The 19,632-nt window shown below is 38.7% G+C and overlaps 1 protein-coding gene across 16 annotated transcripts in view; it reads right to left on the bottom strand.

Annotated features, from left to right (window-relative positions):
• SULF2 (sulfatase 2) overlaps positions 1-19,632 on the bottom strand; it is a 165,214-nt gene that overhangs the window by 105,603 nt on the left and 39,979 nt on the right. For 5 of the 16 annotated variants that reach the window (XM_038166038.2, XM_027473333.3, XM_027473337.3 and 2 more), the window contains 3 exons: positions 18,592-18,877; positions 14,966-15,026; positions 7,135-7,201 (listed from right to left, as the gene is read on the bottom strand). The gene's annotated coding sequence lies outside the window, so the exon portion shown is untranslated. Of the gene's footprint in view, positions 1-7,134; positions 7,202-7,862; positions 7,880-10,620; positions 10,774-14,965; positions 15,027-18,591; positions 18,878-19,632 lie in introns of those variants that run through there. The other 11 variants (XM_038166039.2, XM_072026626.1, XM_038166040.2 and 8 more) reach the window with 5 other exon arrangements.

Raw genomic sequence — 19,632 nt, 5'->3', positions numbered from 1 at the left:
GATACTCAGACACTTGACAGGGGAAAAATCAACCTGAAATTAGCAGAGGCAGAGGTTTTGCAGTTCTTCAAGAGATAGAAGTCTATACAGCTACAGAGATATTCTCAGAAATCTAAGAATAATTTAATTTACCCTTTAAGTGGTATTCGGTTGTGGCATAAGCGCTCATAATTCCTTGCCTACAGCCTGAGACAATGCATGCCGAATTTCAGTTTGTATTAAAACCTATTTGCAACATGCATTGGTACAAATTAAATCATGAAGAAAAAAATATGTATAACTAATTTCTAATCAACTATACCAACAGACCATAACTGAGGGTACGACTGTGAAGTGTTTGCCTGCACTAGATCACTTAGTTCATCCCCTTGCCTATATTATAGTTACTTCAAAAATCATATTCCAGTGTTTGTTTCACTTCCTACAGCTTACTGTGATCCCTCACTGTACTAGAATATTTTCTTAGTGAATCAAAACCTATTAAAAATATAATACAAATGTCAGTTTTGGCCATAATCACATTTACCCTTTTCTCAGCATCAAAGATTCAAAACCAACAAAGTTAAAAATCCATGCAAAGAATGCCAAATGGCTAACTTGCTTGCTATCTCAATAGAAAGCTGTTTGCATTGGGTATAATTTATTTGGAGTTCAACAAAACATAATGCTACTGCAGATTACATGAAGACTGCTCAATCCCCCCTGGGTTCAGTGCTGTAACTGCATGGAACTAAGAACCAGGACCAAGTTTGGAATTTGCATTATTGATATGACTATACCTTGTAATGATTGCTCTCAAACACAGCAATAATCACAACTATTATCTAACAAATATACACCCTACTGAACAATTAAATTGTACACTACAGTTGCTGATGTGGTTTCACTTGTAAAAGTGTCACAGAATGTAATTTGCCAGTCATCTTCATTAACTGATCCTTTTCCTTTAATCACAGTATTGTTTGGTAATATATGGGACTGCTAAACTGACAAAAAGAGAATGAAAAGCAACACTTACAGAGGCTTGCACAGCATCTATCATCATTCAACTTCCAAGTGCCTCCTAATGAATCTTTGAAATAGTACACATCTTTAACTAGTCTCCAGTGAATGATATCCTTATATGCTACCCCCAGAACTCATCTAAAATGCTCCATAAATTTATCGGCATGGAGCCAAAGTCATATTTCTTTAACCTGCTTCCTCTCTCTCTGATCAGAACAGAGGCTCTGATTTGCTGTTAATTGTTTCTAAAAGCCACAAAGGTGAAAGGGTGAGAGAAACAGGGGGTGGTGGAAAAGAACTTGGGGTCCTTTAACTACACCTACATACCTCCCTCTGGAACTTGGAAGTAAACTTTAAAGGCCCCGGTTGCTGATGCGTCCTTTCTGTAAGCAAAAAGCCAATGAGGCTGCTGTCAAGACATGCCTCTGTGCTTCCAGACAGCTGTCACATGTAGAGGACAACAAGTTGCTCGTGCAGCACTACACTCAAACCATATGCTACTGTAGGAACCTCAGGTCCCCATCACTCTTCTCACAGCCTGGCCTGCAGTAGTCTTCAAAAGCAAACAAAACAAAACAAACAAACCCCCTAAACCCCAAGCAGTAACAGAACAGCCCTCCACCACAAAAAGCGTATTTAACTGTAAATGATTACATCAGCGTTTAATTATTAATGGCTCCTGTTGAATGTCTGAGAAATTGCTGAAAGGAAGCTACTGCACTGTTGGTAGCTTGGATGAAATTGCAACAGCCACTGTTTGCTGAATGTTTAACTGAGCATCCCCAAAGCACTGCACATTGTAAAATGCAAACGGAGCAAGAGATATGCTTATGAAAAATATCTTGTAAAATGCTATAACTATGCAAAGTCACCAAGATAAATCAATCCCACAAATTCATAAGCTACTCAGAAAAGGTCTATCTTAATTGTGTTGTGCCTACATTCCCCTTCTTTGAAATGGTCGTCATACTGATACTGATACCCAGTCTGAAGTTACTCTAATAGTAACAAAGTATTTAGATAGTACATTGATAGTCACCATAAAAGAACCAAAGCAGTTAATAATTCTTCATTCAGGTTCACTATTGTATAGCTCCTGATAAGCCAGACATCAGGGCAGTTAAAAAAAAAAAAAAAAAAAAAAAAGGTACTGCAGCTACCTGCTGCAGTAAGCTCCATCTGTCCCACATGTTGAATGAGGGAAAACAAAGTAAACAAAGTAAACCTTTATGACTTGGTCACATACTGTGATAATAGACCTGCACAAGCGACCAAGGTAGACCACTTGCATGTTCAACTTTAGAAGCATAAAATTAACGACAAAAGGTGTGTCTAAGGACTTACATACAGCAGAACCTCAGCTGTTAGAACAGTTCATTAACAGTCAGTCCAAATTCAAAATTGCAACTTAAAGACATTTGTATCTCTTCACTATCAATCAGCTTTCACTCCCCATGCTTTTCAGCTTATTTTCCAAGGACACAGAACTTTCCAGTGAATGCAGACCACATTGTGGCCTTTGAGGACCATATGCTCTGCTGTAACAGAGTCAAAGAGCATACCTGAGTATAATGAAATTGAATCTGAGCATGCATAAGCAGCATATTTCTCAATGAGTAACTCCTCCCAGCAAGATCATTGGCTGTAGAGAAGTCAAGGATCGAAGCCAAATATACTACACTGCTTCCCATTAAAACTCCCTGTAAAAAGGGAGATGAAGCCAGACTCCTACGGCAGTGGAGGAAGTAAACACTATAAAGATATAGTTCCTCTGAAAGCTACACACAATAGCAAGGTCAGCAAAGTGGTGTCTCTGTGATTTAGAATTAAGCTTATAATAGCTTTCTCTCCAGTAGCTCACACGTGAGCAGCTAAGCAATTTTTTCTTCCTTTCTTGCTGCATCATACTAGGAGTAGTATGTACATAAACCAAAGAAAATGCTTAACAACATTTCATATAAGCAAAAAGCAAAAACAAACTAAAAAGCCGCCTAAGTCTTTGTTGCATTTCTTTAACTTCCAGAAGATTGAGCAGAGCTTCTATGTTACTGCCAAAAGCATGAGTTGTAGCAAAGCGAAATCCTATGTGCTCCAAATTCCTCAGACTGGAGCAGCTATAAAGGAATTTGCAGTCTCTACGACTAGCAGCTGCTGGTGTTGTAAATAATTTTATTTTAATTAGAGAACTTCTGCAGTGTTTCTCATTATCCATATTCTTAAGTACAAGCAGGCTCAGAGGCTGTGCATTTACTTCCTTGGCCTACAAGATAACAATTCAAGCTACCTAAAATATTCACAGTAAAACATACAAGTTTTGAGACAAAGTTAACTCATCTTTATTCAACTTCTTGCAGTGGAATATTTTTATTATTATTATTAAATAGAAGAGCAAGAGAGTTGCTCAATTTTTATGACAATATGACAGGGCTTGTTAGAAAATGAAAATGTACAAAAAACATAGACCCAAATCCGATCACCAAAACACCCTGCAACTGTTTACACTGACTACTAGATAAGAGATTGCATTTTGTACTGAAGCACCAGAACATGAGAATATGTATATGTTTTTTTTTTTTTTTTTTGTCAGAGCAATGATTTTCAAAACTACTTCATTAGGCATTCCAGAAATTCTCAGTGTCACTCAAAACATTGAAGCTATCACACTCTCATGACAGGTAATCTTATTAACCGCATCTTTACATTTCCAAGGATTAAACTGTCAATGACAGTTGACGATGCAATGAGTCTATACGGTACCAAGATGTATTCAGGTTCATACACAAACATACAAAGTTTGATAATGGTCCATCACAGAACTGCCTGCAAGGTGAATCCTAAGTGAGGAAAGGGCAATGATTTAAAGCTGAAGAAACAAGCGAACATTAAGCTGGAATGAACCACTCCTACAAAGTGACTCCTACAGTACCCTCAAGGGCCAACCTTTAAAAAAAATCTGTACCTTGTGCCACTTGAGCTGCAGTATGTGACAATACCCATGCCAAGCATCCTGAAAACAATTAGCTGTCTGCACCACATCCTTCTGCAGGCACTTGAGTTATTCCCAGCAGTGCCCCAAATTTCGTGTCTTTGAAAGAACTGCTGTGCTCCCCGGAGGTCACCTGGTCCAAGCCCTTGCTCAATGTTCTGTCAGCTTCTAAGTCACACTGGGCTGCTCAGGACTTTGAAACTCCTCAAAGATGGAATTTCCACAACCAGTCTGGGCAACCTGTTTTAATGTTTGATCAATTTGTCAAATGTGAGCGTTTTGTTGTTTGAGCAATTTGTTCTGAATCATCCATATCACTTCCAGAATTTGGGAAAGCAGGCAGAGGCCAAAGCCCCACAAAAGACAGTGAGGACTAGTGTTCAGAATTGATTTCATGGGATTGAGGGATGTTCTCAGGCTACAAAAGGAGATTAAAGGAAGGCTACAAAGGAAGGAGAAAGAACATTGGAAGACATCTCTATCCTCATTTACATATTCATGTTTTCACCTCATACCAAGTTAAGTGGTTTGCTCTGAACTCAGGATGACATTAAGGAAAAGTCAAATCAATTTTTTAACATAAATAAATGCTCCCAAGTAATACTCAGGCACTCCCATAAATGCAAAACAAATTTATCCTGAATAACTGAAGTCAGAATCTAGCAAATAGTTCATTACATTAACAGTCAGTGGCTTAAAGAAGAAAGTCTGTGTCATTGTCATTCCCAGACTCTTACCCCTGCATACAAATAAACTCCAATTTGAAACAGATTTTTCAGATGTTCATATAGAACATTTATCAAATGTTCATTTTTCCTTGCTGTTGACTTTCAGGGAAAGAGCATCATATTTGTCAACCCATTAATATATCACACATTTTGTAATATTTGAAAATATTTAAATATTGCATGCATATGTCTGTTATTTAAGAATAAAACACAGAATACGTACTCTAATTTCAATGGGTATTTTTAATTCTTTTTGGAACACCTTGACCATCCTGGCCAAGCACGTATCTTTTGAGTTACTTTTGTAACATGAATTCATAAGAGTAACATACAAAGAAGTGTGGTTAGTATCTTGTCAAATATTTTTAGTGTCATTCTATTGCAAATTAAATGTATGAATATGAATATATGTTCTTTTTATTCTATAGATGTGGCACATAGCCATTTTTGCTAAATAAATTTTGCTATGTCATAAGAAATTGTTTCTGAATCAAATTCTTTATAAACTGACAGAGAAGACACTTGGCAATAGTATAATGAGGATGCATTGTTAGCACCCCCCCATTCAGCTGAGATAAAGCTGTAGAATTCTGAAACTGACACCGAACACAAGTAAACCATTACCTTTTAAATTAAGTCACTTCTCAGTTACGCCCTGAACTGAACACTGTAAGAAACTTACTGTGCAAAAACTTCTCTGTACAAGGGATAAAGCCACATATAATGGCAACAATGGAAGAATACACTCTTACATTCCCCAAAGCACAAATTCCCTGATATTAGTAAGTGGCTACATTTCAATCTGAGTGTATTTTGTCATTTATTGACACACGCTAAGATGAAAGGAAACAACAAAATATAATCACTGGAATAATGTTGTGAGTACAGACAAAACTCTGGGTTCATTGGAAAGAAGGGAGGAAAAAAAAAAACACAATATACCGATTAGTTCATTTAGTTGTTTCTTAATAAGAAAGCTACCTTTCCCCCTTCTACAACAGCTTCCAATCCCTGCACACTTCCAGAAAGGAAAAAATGGCTGGTCCTATCTTCAGGCTAGCAGTGGTACAACTGCCAAGAGAGTTAATTCCACCCACTGCTGGGCATTCATTTCCACCTCCTTATGTGCATGTACCCTGTACCGTATTTTTTAATATTGCTTTACATTGGAAAGTAGCAGACTCCTGTTAGACCTGTCATTACAACGTATCAGGCTGGTAGAAAGAGAGGGCAAAGGCAGAAACAGAAAACACGCCAAACACTTTTAGGGTATTGAGAAAGAACCGGGAAGGGAAAATGCAAGACAGAATTTGAGCAGTACAGAATAGGGGGGTTATGAACAGTTTGTCTAAACAAAAATTTCAGAGGTAATTAGCAAAAAGAGCAGCACAGATGTTTGCTTCCCTGCTCCAATAAAAGGTAAATGAACTGATCATTAAATAGGGCATGCTTTAAAGATACCAATCCAGCCAAGAGCTCAGCTATAGTATAAATTACACCAATCTATCCTCTGTTTTTATTGGGAAGAACAGCATTTAGGGCCATTATACTGAAAAAAATGTTACTCACAATAGTCACTCGTGCAACATCTTTCTATGAGTCAGACATCTTACAGCAAGGCTAACTTTCAGAATGAGGTACACAGGAGTAAAAGCATCACTCCAGCACAAAGAGTGAAAATTAGGGAAGGAAAGCTGGACTATATTTCAGTTCCACTGCACTGGTTGTAGGTACTGCCAGACCCTCAGGGCCCTGGTTTCAGATTTGGTCCACAAGTCTTGAAAGAACATGTAAAACATTCAGTATGCCACATACATAGGACAGATTTTCTTCAATGTAAGGGAAATATGACATGGTTAGGAGGTTGTAGCAGATTTTAAGATCTTAGAATGCTGGAACTACAAACCTGAGGGTTTCATACAGTTCAGGGAGTGTATTTTAGTACTACCTGCTTGAGAAGCCACAGTATCAATGAACTATATTCAGAATTTTAAACCCCTCCTGCCTGTACCCTATCATCCATTGACAGAAACCAACACATCTTAAGTTTCATGAAACCACACCAATTTACAACAATGCTTTTTTTTTTTTTTTTTTGAGTCCTTTACAGAAAGTGCTGCTTTTCCAAAAGACCAACTGTCAAAATAAACAAACAACAAAGCAACAAATAAAAATACCTTGACATTTTTTCAAGTATCAGGAAATTACTTGCTTTCCATTACTTTACAAAAGAAACAGGAAAAAAAAATTGCATACCAAAAGGAAACTTTGAGCTCTATTCCTCAGGCAAAACTTGTCATCAGTAAATAAACTTCGAACATATTTACAAATCTCTTCACAGAATAAATGAATTGAGTGAATTAAGTGCTACAGAGACTAGGGAATTAATGTAGTAAAAGAGGGTTATATACTCACCAGGTCAGCGACTGGTCTTCGATAGGGGAATAGGGAGGTGAGTAATCAGGCTCTCCAGTATCAGCAGCTGTAAAATATTACCATGAACTAATTGGTAACTGATTCAGTAGGGTGCACAATTTTGCTTGTATTTACACATATAACTAGGAGTATCCACTCATTAAAACAAACAAACAAAAAAAAAAAACAACAACAAAAAAAACACAAAACAAGATTACAAAAATCAGACTTATCAGACTTCAACAACAAAAGGCGACTACCTTAATTTGAGGTTTCCCTCCAAAGAGGCAGCACAACAGTATTGGTATATCCCCCCTTCTATGGTACTGATTTATTCAGGCCATGAAAAATTGTAGCCATTAAGCCACTAAGAGCACTTTGTACACCTGCAGGAAGGGTTTCCATGCAACCATTAACTAACTATGGTTAAATCCTGATGTGACAGACATGTTTGGACAAAGCATCAGGCAAAGATCAGAGCACTATTGCTAAAGAAACCACACCATTTTTCAAAATAATACAAAATGCAACCTATTTCCCTGTTAAGGAATAGTTTTTAGGAAAGGCTATTTTCCTAAAACTTTCCTAAAACAACTCAGGAATTCTTTACTGCTTGAAAGCACCAATTTCCGTTTCCCCCAAGCATACAGTACAAGCTAGTCCTGACACACTTTCTGCATCAAATCACCCCACTACTATTAAACCAGCACTGTTTGGCCACTGCTCACTTTCAAGGTCTTCTACCACAGATGTCAGGAATTCCAGAGAGAATCCAAATCTTGCTGGATTTGTTTTCACTAGTACAAGCTGAGCGACAAATGGCCATCACCAGGACAGTCTGCAATCTCTCTTTTGGGCACTCCCAGGTTTGCAGGCCGTGACTCAGGCACATGCTAACAGCACACGTCTTTAAATCAAGAAATCTGTTCCCAGCACATTGTTTATTCCCAATGACTCTTGTATTAGAATCACCTGCAGACCTGGTATTGAGGTAGAGTTTTCAGTATCTACAGAAACAGACAAAACCACAGAGTTTCTGCTGATACCAGTTGAACTGCTGCAGGGGGAATGGGCTAAAGTTGCACCAGGGGAGTTTTAGGTTAGATGTTAGGAAGAGCTTCTTTACTGAAATGGTTGTGAGGCATTGGAACAGGCTGCCTAGGGAGGTGGTGGAGTCACCATCCCTGGAAGTCTTCAAAAGATGTTTAGATGTAGAGCTTAGGGATATGGTTTAGTGGGGACTGTTAGTGTTAAGTTAGAGGTTGGACTCAATGATCTTGAGGTCTCTCCCAACCTAGAAATTCTGTGATTCTGTGATGCATAAACCTGAGGAAGGCAGAGCTAAATCCCACCAGGGCACTGCAGCATCAACACTGGCAGTGCAGCAAACAGATCTGCAAGCACACACACTGCAGTTGTAGAAAAATTAGGCTGAGAATTTGCTAAGTGCTGAAGACTCAAATCTGCAGACATGAAAGCACAGCTATAAGCTGTCAGCACAAAAGAAAAACCCTGGATCATTAAAAAACTGTTCAGAGAAGCAACTGTGATACCTTCTGTGCATCTGTTTGGGTTTAGCTTTTCAGTCTAAATCAAGTCACAATAAGAACAGATTACTCATTTTAAGAGGAAGATTTAAACATTTCGAACGAGTGTTAAGAAAAATTATAAATTTTACTATTCTGCTAGTATTATTAGATTGCATGCTAGAAGCAACAGCTTAATGTCTGACAAAATATATACTGCCTGAAGGGACAGAAGGCTTAAAAATTGCCATTGTGTTAAGAAACCAAGTGTAATACAAAATTAGTTTACCATGATACAAATCCTGGCTATTCACTTACCTTAAAGGTTGCATCAAACTTAGAATTCTTTTGGTTAAAGTCCTAAAGTAGAACTTTTTTGTTTAATTTGAGCATTTTTCATTTCATATGAGCATTCTTTCAAAAAAAAAAAAAACAAACATGAATCACATTTTCACTCTGGTGTCTATTACAGCAGACATGAAATTCAAGCAGATTTTTCTTCCTGAAGAATAGGTGTGACTCCAGACAGTCAACAGAATTATTTAACTACTTTCTCATAGGAAGCAATACCTTGTAGTTGAATACATTATGTATTTAGTAGGGAGCATCGAGATGACTCCCTACTGAAAAGCACTGAAAGCTTTTACCATGAACAATGGACATATTTCTGGACTTGATGGTCTTAAGGGTCTTTTCCAACCTAAATAATTATCTGATTTTCAGATACATATTGCATTACTTTATGGAAGATTACAGAAGTTCCCTTTTAAACTCCTGGCTACTGCAGATCTGTTAATATCTTATAAAAATATATTGGAAACAAGCCACAGTAACCTCTTCACACTTCAGGCAGTTCACGGATCCTATTTCACGGCTCATTCAAAAGGAAGATTAGAGGGACTTTTTCAATTTCATATATTAAATGGTTTAATTCACAAGGGATTTGTGTCAACATAAGGATCCAAAAATAGCATGCTTCCTGTATAAATTGTATTTTGTCATCCTAATTAAGCCACACTGCACCTGCACAGTCACCCACTGACATTGCTCCTCTGTGTTTCAGAGCATAAACCCTACAAGCAGGGAACTACTCAGCCTAGCTCTTTAAGCTCAAGTCCTGTTTTCCAATAAAATAATAAATACACAACTAATTCACTGTCATCTATGATAATACGTCCACTGAGAACAAACAATCAAGCAAAACACTAACTTTCAGAGAAACTGAATCTTAACCCAAAGAATTTACAGTTGTTTTCTTTCAGTAAGGACAGAAACTAATGTCTGGCATGAATCCTGAAGGAAAGCAACACCAAGGATTCTAGTACATAGTAACAAAAGCTTCAGGGGGGAAAAAAATCATATTTATATTGAATTTTGTTGAGCTTTGCTGCAATTCGTATTATCTTAATGACAAATACCTGCAGACCCTAAATAAGTGAGACCTCTGACACCCATTTCACCTCCCAAACGCAGTACTTTCTAGAGCTTATGACCTTAGCATTATACAGACCCATCTGTTAGTTCATTGTCAAAACAAGATCACAAACTGAACCAGCATAACTGAGAGCCACCATTATTAAATAACATCACAGGTAACTTTCCTCAACAATCAGAGGAAGATGAAACAGTTTACAGGGAAATTCCAGATTTCACTTCACTCTCGGTTTTATTATGTGTACTTCCAGCTTTTTCTAAGTAATACAGCAAACTTGACCTAGCTGTATTCCTTGCAGTAATAGAAAAATACGTAATACGTTCATTAGCCAATAAATTCTATTTACAATTTCTGACCAATAATGTTTTCCACTGTCCAGCTGTAGTAAATCATTGCAGGGGGCAAACCCAAGTCATTACATTACTTCAACTTTTACCCTCTGATCTGAATAAGGAACCAATAGGCTGCCCCTGAATTGTCCCAAGAAAAAAAGCAAAGAGCAAAGCTGTGCATGCTGTAACTCACCAATCCATGGTCAGCAAACGTGTGACAGACTTTGTAGCACCATGTGCACTTCAGAACAGCAAAAATGGCTTAGGAAGAGACAAGTGACATGCCTACTTCATTGGCACAACATGCTACATCTGATTCCGTTGGTAGGTTTAGATGGCAGTGCAATGACACACTAGCTCCAGAAACAAGCACACTAACATTTTGCAAGACACAATTAACAAGCCCTCAATCTGAGCAGGGCTAATTAATCCAGCAAGCAAACTTCTCACAGCTGATGACTGCTCCCAATTTTCTTGTCAGAGGTAGTGGTATTGGGGGCAGGACTGAGCTGGGATTTCTGAAGAGTTGCTGAGAGCTGTGGCTGAAGCCAGTGTCTTTACAACACTGACCTACAGAACACCCAACAGTCAGTTGTTCTGTTGTACTGAAAGCACTGTAGGAGAGCAAACTACCTCCAGCTGAGCAGCCTTTGACCTGCTAAACCAGCAGCAACAAAAATGCACAAAGGGTAATCTTGACTTATATCTTTGTTTCAAATCACCACCTGTACAATGCAACCTTAACCTTTTCAGTTCTAAGCATACACCAGGAAAACCAGGACTTCTTGTAAAGTAATACAGTGCTATTCAACAGGAACGGTGGACAGCATGCCGTACCGTCAACTCTGGTACTTTTCAACTGCACAGGGTTGTATTCAGAACAATCCCCTTGTAGTGTAGCAAGCGTTAATGGCAAAGCTCTCTAAAACAAAGCTTTAAGCACTTCAGGGTAGAGTGTACTGAAAGTCCTAAGAGAATGTTTCATTTTTAGCAGCGATTCTGGCAAACAGTACTCCTTGAAAACATATTCTGCATTGACTTGCATATCATGATTGCTTTTTGAAACACTGAAAAATGACCAGTTTTAGAAATGTATTAAAAACACAAAACAAAAACACACACAATGTAGGTAACAGTATTTTTAAGCATAAACAGTAGGATAAACTGCATTTCCATTGTCTTGTGCCTTATGCTGCCCAAACGTTTAAATTTCTCAGAGCAGGAAGCAGCTCACAATCAGCATTTGTTTCCATGGAGGAAAATGGTGCCCAAGAAAAAGGGGCAGGGGGGAGGCAGGGAGTTCCCACTGCTAACATGACTTGGTGTTTCCTCAACCAAGGAAGCTCACTTTGCATTCACCTGCACCTTCTAGCATCACACATTGCTGTTGAGAGCTACCTTCCAGCTGCCTAAATAGCAGAACCTGACTATAGGTTCCAGTTTCTATCCACAGATGAGAAAAAATTTACACGCATAAAGTGATCAACTCACTTCCATGCAATTAAACAACTTACCTAAAAGAAAAAAAAAAAAAAGGAACAACAGTGACAAAAAACAGAGCACTTGTCACATAGATAAACTGAGTGACAGTGAAAATCTGTTGATAAGACTGTTGTGTTCGGGCCCAAAGAGTTGTAAATGGAGTCAAATCCAGTTGGAGGCCAGTCACTAGTGGTGTTCCCCAGGGCTCGGTGCTGGGGCCGGTCCTCTTTAATAGCTTCATCAATGATCTGGATGAGGACATCGAGTGCACCCTCACTAAGTTTGCAGATGACACCAAGCTAGGTGCGTCGATCTGCTCGAGGGTAGGAAAGCTCTGCAGGACGATCTGGATAGGCTGCACCGATGGGCTGAGGATGCAATAACCCCAAGCAGAGCTACAGGCTGGGAGATGAGTGGTTGGAGAGCTGCCAGGCAGAGAAGGACCTGGGAGTGATGGTGGACAGTCGGCTGAATATGAGCCAGCAGTGTGCTCAGGTGGCCAAGAAGGCCAACGGCATCCTGGCTTGTATCAGAAACACTGTGACCAGCAGGGCTAGGGAGGTGATCGTCCCCCTGTACTCGGCTCTGGTGAGGCCGCACCTCGAGTACTGTGTTCAGTTTTGGGCCCCTCGCTACAAGAAGGACATCGAGGTGCTCGAGCGGGTCCAGAGAAGGGCGATGAAGCTGGTGAGGGGCCTGGAGAACAAGTCCTGCGAAGAGCGGCTGAGGGAGCTGGGCTTGTTCAGCCTGGAGAAAAGGAGGCTCAGGGGCGACCTTATTGCTCTCTACAGATACCTTAAAGGAGGCTGTAGCAAGGTGGCGGTTGGTCTGTTCTCCCATGTGCCTGGTGACAGGACAAGGGGGAATGGGCTAAAGTTACGCCAGGGGACTTTTAGGTTGGATCTTAGGAAGAACTTCTTTACCGAAAGGGTTGTTAGACATTGGAACAGGCTGCCCAGGGAGGTGGTGGAGTCACCATCCCTGGAAGTCTTCAAAAGACGTTTAGATGTAGAGCTTAGGGATATGGTTTAGTAGGGACTGCTAGTGTTAGGTCAGAGGTTGGACTCAATGATCTTGAGGTCTCTTCCAACCTAGAAATTCTGTGATTCTGTGTTTTTAAACATTAACTTACAATAGTCTGCCTACATCTTAAAACAAGCAAGATTTACTTTTGCAGTAGGTAACATTGTTAATTGTGAAATGGAAGTGAACTGTTTTCTGTGCATTATTTCAGGATTATTAACTCAGGAAAAGTAAATAAACTGCAGTAAAGTGGAATTTTTACACCTTGACAGTGAAAATAGTGAAAACCAGTTCAGTAATTTGCTAAAAGCACACTTGCATTGAAATCATATTATAATAATTGTAGTAAGTTATAATTGAAGTTCAAATGTAAACACCTAATGGGTGATGATGGGGTAACACCTGAAGTGAATTTCCACCTCTCCCACACCTTAAGATAGAACTAACTATGCTTGTTACACAAAGTAATCTCTTTTCTAGTCATAAGCAAGGAAGCCCTGGCTATCACTTACTGATTTTAAAGTTTACTGTGCTTCAGAAAGCCTAATAATTTCTGCATAGATCCAGGTAGCATTCCAAGTTACTGTATACTTTGCAAATAGGGTCAAGCACATAGTAAATCATACTGCTATAACTCTGGATTCCAAATTTAATATCCCTAAATTTCAGATCCAAAAGGTAAATGCAAAACTGTCCAGCAGAAAATCATCAAGTAGCAAAGGTCAGCCTTCATCCCTTACAAGATGACATTTTGGAAATAGAGAATGGAAGATGGTAAGGAAAAAACCCTTTCAAAAATATGATAAAACCAGGAACATTTATTTACAGTTTCTCGTAGATTCTCACAAACTTGTTGTGCTGTATTTTCAAGGGGCACCTTTCATCTGCCTTTTCCCCAGGACATTCTCAAGGCTATATCATTAGCTTTTCTTCTGATGCTGAAGGACTAAAATACTTCAGAGAATCAAGAATCTCACTCAGAATGATGCTGTTTGTGGTTTTCTCAGCACACAGCTGTGGTATTGTTTCAGAATTGAAAGCATGGGTGTGAGCAGATGGATGTTGTTGTGAACTGGCAGGGTTAAACTAAGGTCCTACTTCTTGAAGATCTGATGGCACTAATTGCAAAGTCCGATAATCCCTGAAAATTTTCCTTGAATTACTTCTAAAATGGAACACAAAATAGCTTATCTGGGTGCTATATTATATTCACAAAGAGAGTATGTGAGCTTTGCCACTGTTTTCACAGGTTTTATTACACATGGATCATTCAACTGAGAGGTCAAAAGCTTATTGTTTTTACTGTGGAGATGTCCTGGTTTCAGGACAGGAGATCTGGAGCAGGACAACCATCACCAGAATCATCGTGAAATGTCTGAAAGGGTAATGGTACACCAGACCACCTGGCTATGAGTTTTTTCTCTCTTTTCCCATCATGTCTATTCTTAAATTATGTATATAATTGTTATCCTGAATGAAGGATAAGCATGCCTTGCAAAGTTCTTCCTAGATCCAAGGATCTTCCCCTATAATAGATATTATTTCCAAACTTTTCAGTATAGAAACCTAAAGATATGGACATATGTGAATTACAGTATTTAGAACTCCTCACAAGAAGTATATTAAGCCCTAAGGCTTGAAAGTCTAGATTTACTTAACTGTAGGCCTAATGAGAGGTATTAACAAAAATGAAGAGGTATACAGACACCAGGAGAAATATTCACCTAAGGGATGAAGAACAAAGTATTTTATGTGGAATTTCAAAATTAATACGAATTATCAAATCCATGGCCAAACACTATGAGGAATAAAATGCACAACATGTATGTATCCTTCAATTCTGCCACATATATTGAAGAAAAGATTTCAGAAATGACAAAACATAAAAGTGGCTGCTCTTCTTCTTTCTGATGTTTTATTTCCAAGTAAGATCGTCTGGTCATTCCTGCATCTGAGACATCTTTGATGAAAGGAAATATTGTATATGATACACGGAGGCTAAGGTTGTTTGTATCACACATCACTGGTCTTACCTACAGAAGCTGCAGTTAGTCTGGAACACAGTGGAAAAAGACAGTCTTCTCAGATTAACAGCTGTTCCAAAAAAAGGAAAAAAAATGTAGCTACAAAAGTTGTACAAAATCTGTTTTATAGAAGCCAAGGAGACTAAATCATTCCAGCAGCAAACAAGAACATTTTGCAATGGTAATACAGAATTCAATAGAAAAAAGTTTTATCAAGTGCCTTTTCTTAACTACATTTCAGTTTGTATTTAAAATCCAGAAGTTAAACAGTTAACATCTTATTACAAACTGTTTAATTTTTTAAAACTGAGGCTTCCTGTGATCTTATTCTTCAACAATGTTCTTTTTTTCCCACATATCAGGTATGTTCTGAAGACTGTAACTATTAACAGTCAAAGAGCATTAATGTAATTAAGTTCAGTTCTAAACCTTCTCTTGCTTCATGAGTCTTCAGAGAGATACTTTCTTCTGCATCTTTGAATACATAAAAAGGTGCTTTTGTATTAAAGTGAAATTCTCCAGCTAAGCTTTTAGGCTGTGCTTCCAAAAGTTATAGAAGACATCACAGACCATGATCAGAGCTCATGTCTGTCATCCTTTAAAGTCATCATAGCTAATATCAATTCGTCCACTGAAAAAAGAATTCTGATAAGAAAGCTGAATAACAACACATTTAATAATGGAGACTAAGGACACTGCTGCACATAACTTCTATTATTCAAAATACTTGATTGCAAGAGGTCAATAAATGTGTGTAAAGCGTTCTGAGTAGCTACTCCACCACTTTGCATGCCAAAACACAGACTATTTTTTGCCATTTCTATCCTACCACTCTAAGTAGCTATCTTCAAGCACATGGTAGGGGAGAACCTCTACCATTATCTTCTTTTTAAGACATCACAGCTAGACTTGTAATAGGAGACTTTAAATACTAAGCCTTCAAAAAGTCATTGCAAGAAAAAACTATTTATGTGGTTAACTGAAATTAAGCAGAGTTCCCTGTTTTAACCTATTGTGCACCTCTCCCAATGGTCACCCGTAACCAGAAAAAGATGCTCTCCCATACATCCGTCTTTCTTAACCTTGAGACAAAGCTTTGAACATTTTACTTTTAATCCCTCCTCTGAGGAAAAGCTAGGCAGTGTAGAACAAGCATCCACTTTTTCCCAACTTCAAGGACAATCACCATAGGATTTCCAAATATATTTCACTAAAACATCTTTCGTTATTAGTTTAAACATTCTCTCATGAGTACTCATCTGTGAAGTTTTTTCCATCACAGATAAAATTTGTACTTATAAATAGCCTTTAAGAACATCACACCATTAAAAGCAGAAGGTCTACTTTCATTAAACTTTTGTCATGAGAATAGCTATCATCTCTTTTTTTTCCTCCAGTGCCACAGTTACCATTCATGTTTACATAAATGATGCAAAGACATCTTAAATAATCAATTTTAAATGCACTCTATTGTTGAACTGTCATTAAGATACCTAATTTACCTCTGCTGCAACTACCTACCTACCTCTACTGTAACTCTCCTATCAAGGCGCCCATCTACAGTGTGACTGGAAAAGCAGTTATGAAGAAAACTTTATAAAGTCATCCCATTAAAAACATGGATCCCAATATACACTAGCAGGTAAGTATTTAGCAGAACAGCTTTACAGAACGGGAGCACATTTCTATGATATTCAAGAATACAGTCTCCAAGAAATCTTCTCAGGCACTTTTTATGTTTGGTGTTTTTCTGGCTAATTTTTACTTACTGTTCAGTTCTTCATGATTTCATTCTAAATGTTATTCCCAGTTCCACTTAATGAGGCAAAGACAAAGTGATGGCAAAATTGAAAATGTAAATTAGAATGTTAAGATTGTTTACTATGCTTCATGAATATTTTGTCTACAAGCAGACAAAATCACAAGTTTTGTTTCTTCTTCTCTAGATAATAAGTCTCAGTCCCAGAGTGCAGCATCAATAACATCCAAAATATTTAAGTGTTCTGCAAACTGTAATAAAACCAACTATAGATTGATACTGATATTTAGTCCAAAATCTAATTGGAACTAAATAACATTAGGAATCCAATATTAAGAAGTGTGAAGAAGTACTTATTATTAGCTCTTTTCTTTAGGTGTCTAAGCTAAGGTACTGAATTCTGTGTAAAGGAAATGGAATAAAAGTGAGTTTCTGCAGAAGGTGATTCAGGACATCTAATTTAGGAGCCAAATTTAAATAGAGGAAAAACTATCATTACAGTCTAGATACCTAATTTAGCTGATGCAACTTCTATTAAAAGAACATTCTTTGTAGCTTCGTGCGGTCTGTTTTCAATACCTAATAAATTGCAAAGACTGTTGTTAACTCTTATTGTTTCCCTTCTTTCACCTCAATGTTAGACTGTTTGACTCCCTCATCCTTATATTTTACTGTAATTATTTATCCCCATAGTCATTGTTAGAGCATAAAGTTACTGAGCAGTGCAGGTTGTTGTCACATTTAAAAGCACACCTCTTTGATGGTGCGAGCATCTGGATATTTGCAGTTGTTTATTTCTGACAGCTTGTTAAAATGCCGAAGCAGAATATTGCTTGAAAATTCTCCCTCACCAGTTCCTGTCAGCTACTGACAGATCTACATTTTATTGACTTTGCAGCACTTGCAGGAGCAGCAGAGCGTCTAATGTCCTTTTGGAAAGAACGTGGAAGCCTTTTGCTAAGGTTTAAGTCTATCATATGCTTTATTCTCCTGGTTATGTCTCATGGGCAGCAAGCATGTACCATTTGTGCAGAAATGATTAAAGCAGGAAAGAAGTTACCTGAAACATTTACTAGTGAGCAAAGCCATGAACCTTTCACGTACACTGCTAAGCAGTTTAGACACATGGATGGTTTCATCAAGTATAAACCGCAACAAGTCTCTTGCCTATGGTGATCATAACTCCTTATATAATTCAGCTGGGCTTTGTGTTATTTAAAAAGAGGAAGCTGCCTTGCAGTGCAGTTCCAGACACCCTATTAACCAACATGGCTAAACGAACCTGTAAGGGTGCCTTAAAGGGTACAAAACATTGTCAGCCTCTCTAGGACAATGTTTTCCTGATCAAGGGCCAGCGACTGCTCTGTTTTCCTGTACTCCGTGCTCCCCAAGTGCCACATACATATATTCTTATCAGCAATGAAGTGCAAAGCCACAGATCATTTTCAGGAGAGGCAGATCCAGCCTTGACCTCAGGTCTGTGACAAGAACACCAAGAAACAGGAACAGCAGATTAACAGAACAGTTTGGAAAACAGCCTGATTTGTCAGCACTCTGAACACACGCAAGAAACATCACAAAGCAAATTTCCTGAAGTTGGAGCCTGACTGGCCAACAATGCCCCGCAGCAGTTCTAGGGTAGTGTAATTGTTCAGCTAAGGCTTATACAGCCAGTTTGGTCAAGAAGCAATACTGCAACTGAGCATACTGGCAAGCTTTATATCACCAAGCGCAAAGAGTTAGGAATGTAACTTCTCAGACAGACTGCAAGTTTTTGGATTCTTATTGTCTATTTTGCATTGGCAGTTGAGAGCAAACAAATAAATCTAAATAATTAATTAAAAAAAAAAAGGCTAAGAGAACTCACAGTTCTTACCCTCTGGCTATCCAGCTATTAGAAGAGGAACATTTTACTCAGTGGTCCTCAGACACCCAGGACATGTGGTACGGGAAGGCAGGACAAGGAGTACCCTTCATTTAAAAGGCTTCTTCCCATCGACTAGTGTTAAGTCCTCTTGTGCTACTTCAGAAATATTGAGGAGCATAGTGCCGATTCATCTCCCAGGAAGGAAGTACACCAACATGGCTGAACAGACGTGTCAGCAAGCAGCGAATGGATCTGAACCTCTATTTCCAGATGGACAAAGGAGTGTACAGCAGTCCTGAAAAATGGTAATAAGCGAAACTTCTGCTAAACATGGGAAGAAAGTGGGAAGGAGATTATTTTTTTTTTAGTATGTATTTAAATATATGCAAGTGTAAGTGTATATATATGCATACCCCCCCAGAAGTTATCTTTGCTTACAGACACACACGTACACATACACACATATGCACACACCATACCAGGACTGGCTGGGTCAGAGCTGACTGTACCCGTGCTGTGCTCTGCACTGGAGCACACCAGTGTTTGGTCTATGGCTGAGCAGCACTGGCATTGTATCAAGGCTCTCTCCAGCCCCACAGAGCCAACAGGCTGCAGTGGGCAAGAGCTGGGGAGTCGACACCCCCAGGACAGCCAACCTAAACTGTGCACAGGGCCAGCCCACACCATACAGTGTCACCCAGCAATAAAAGCTGGGAAAAGGGGAAGGAGAAAGGAGGCTCCTGTTATGAAAGCCTCTGACCTCCTGCAGAACTGCTATGCCTGTTGAGGTACACAGTCAAACATTGCTCATTGATGAGAAATAGAAAATAAACATTTTCTCTTTTTGCTTCCTCATGGCCCTTCCTTGTTTTTCCTTTTTTTCATTTTAATTAAATTATCCTTATCTCAACCCGGGAGCCTTTTTCTTTCCCAGCATACTTTCTTTCCCCACACTCCCTTTGGGAAGGGGGAGTGATAACAGGGTTGGGGAGGAGTTCAGCTATCCATCAGGGTTAAACCACCACATACACACATGCTAAAAATAAAGCC

This window comes from Anas platyrhynchos, chromosome 21 (assembly GCF_047663525.1).
Source record: "Anas platyrhynchos isolate ZD024472 breed Pekin duck chromosome 21, IASCAAS_PekinDuck_T2T, whole genome shotgun sequence".
Taxonomy (NCBI): Eukaryota; Metazoa; Chordata; class Aves; order Anseriformes; family Anatidae; genus Anas; species Anas platyrhynchos.
The sequence above is the reverse complement of the archived record's forward strand: the minus strand, read 5'-3'. Positions and strand labels throughout refer to the sequence as shown.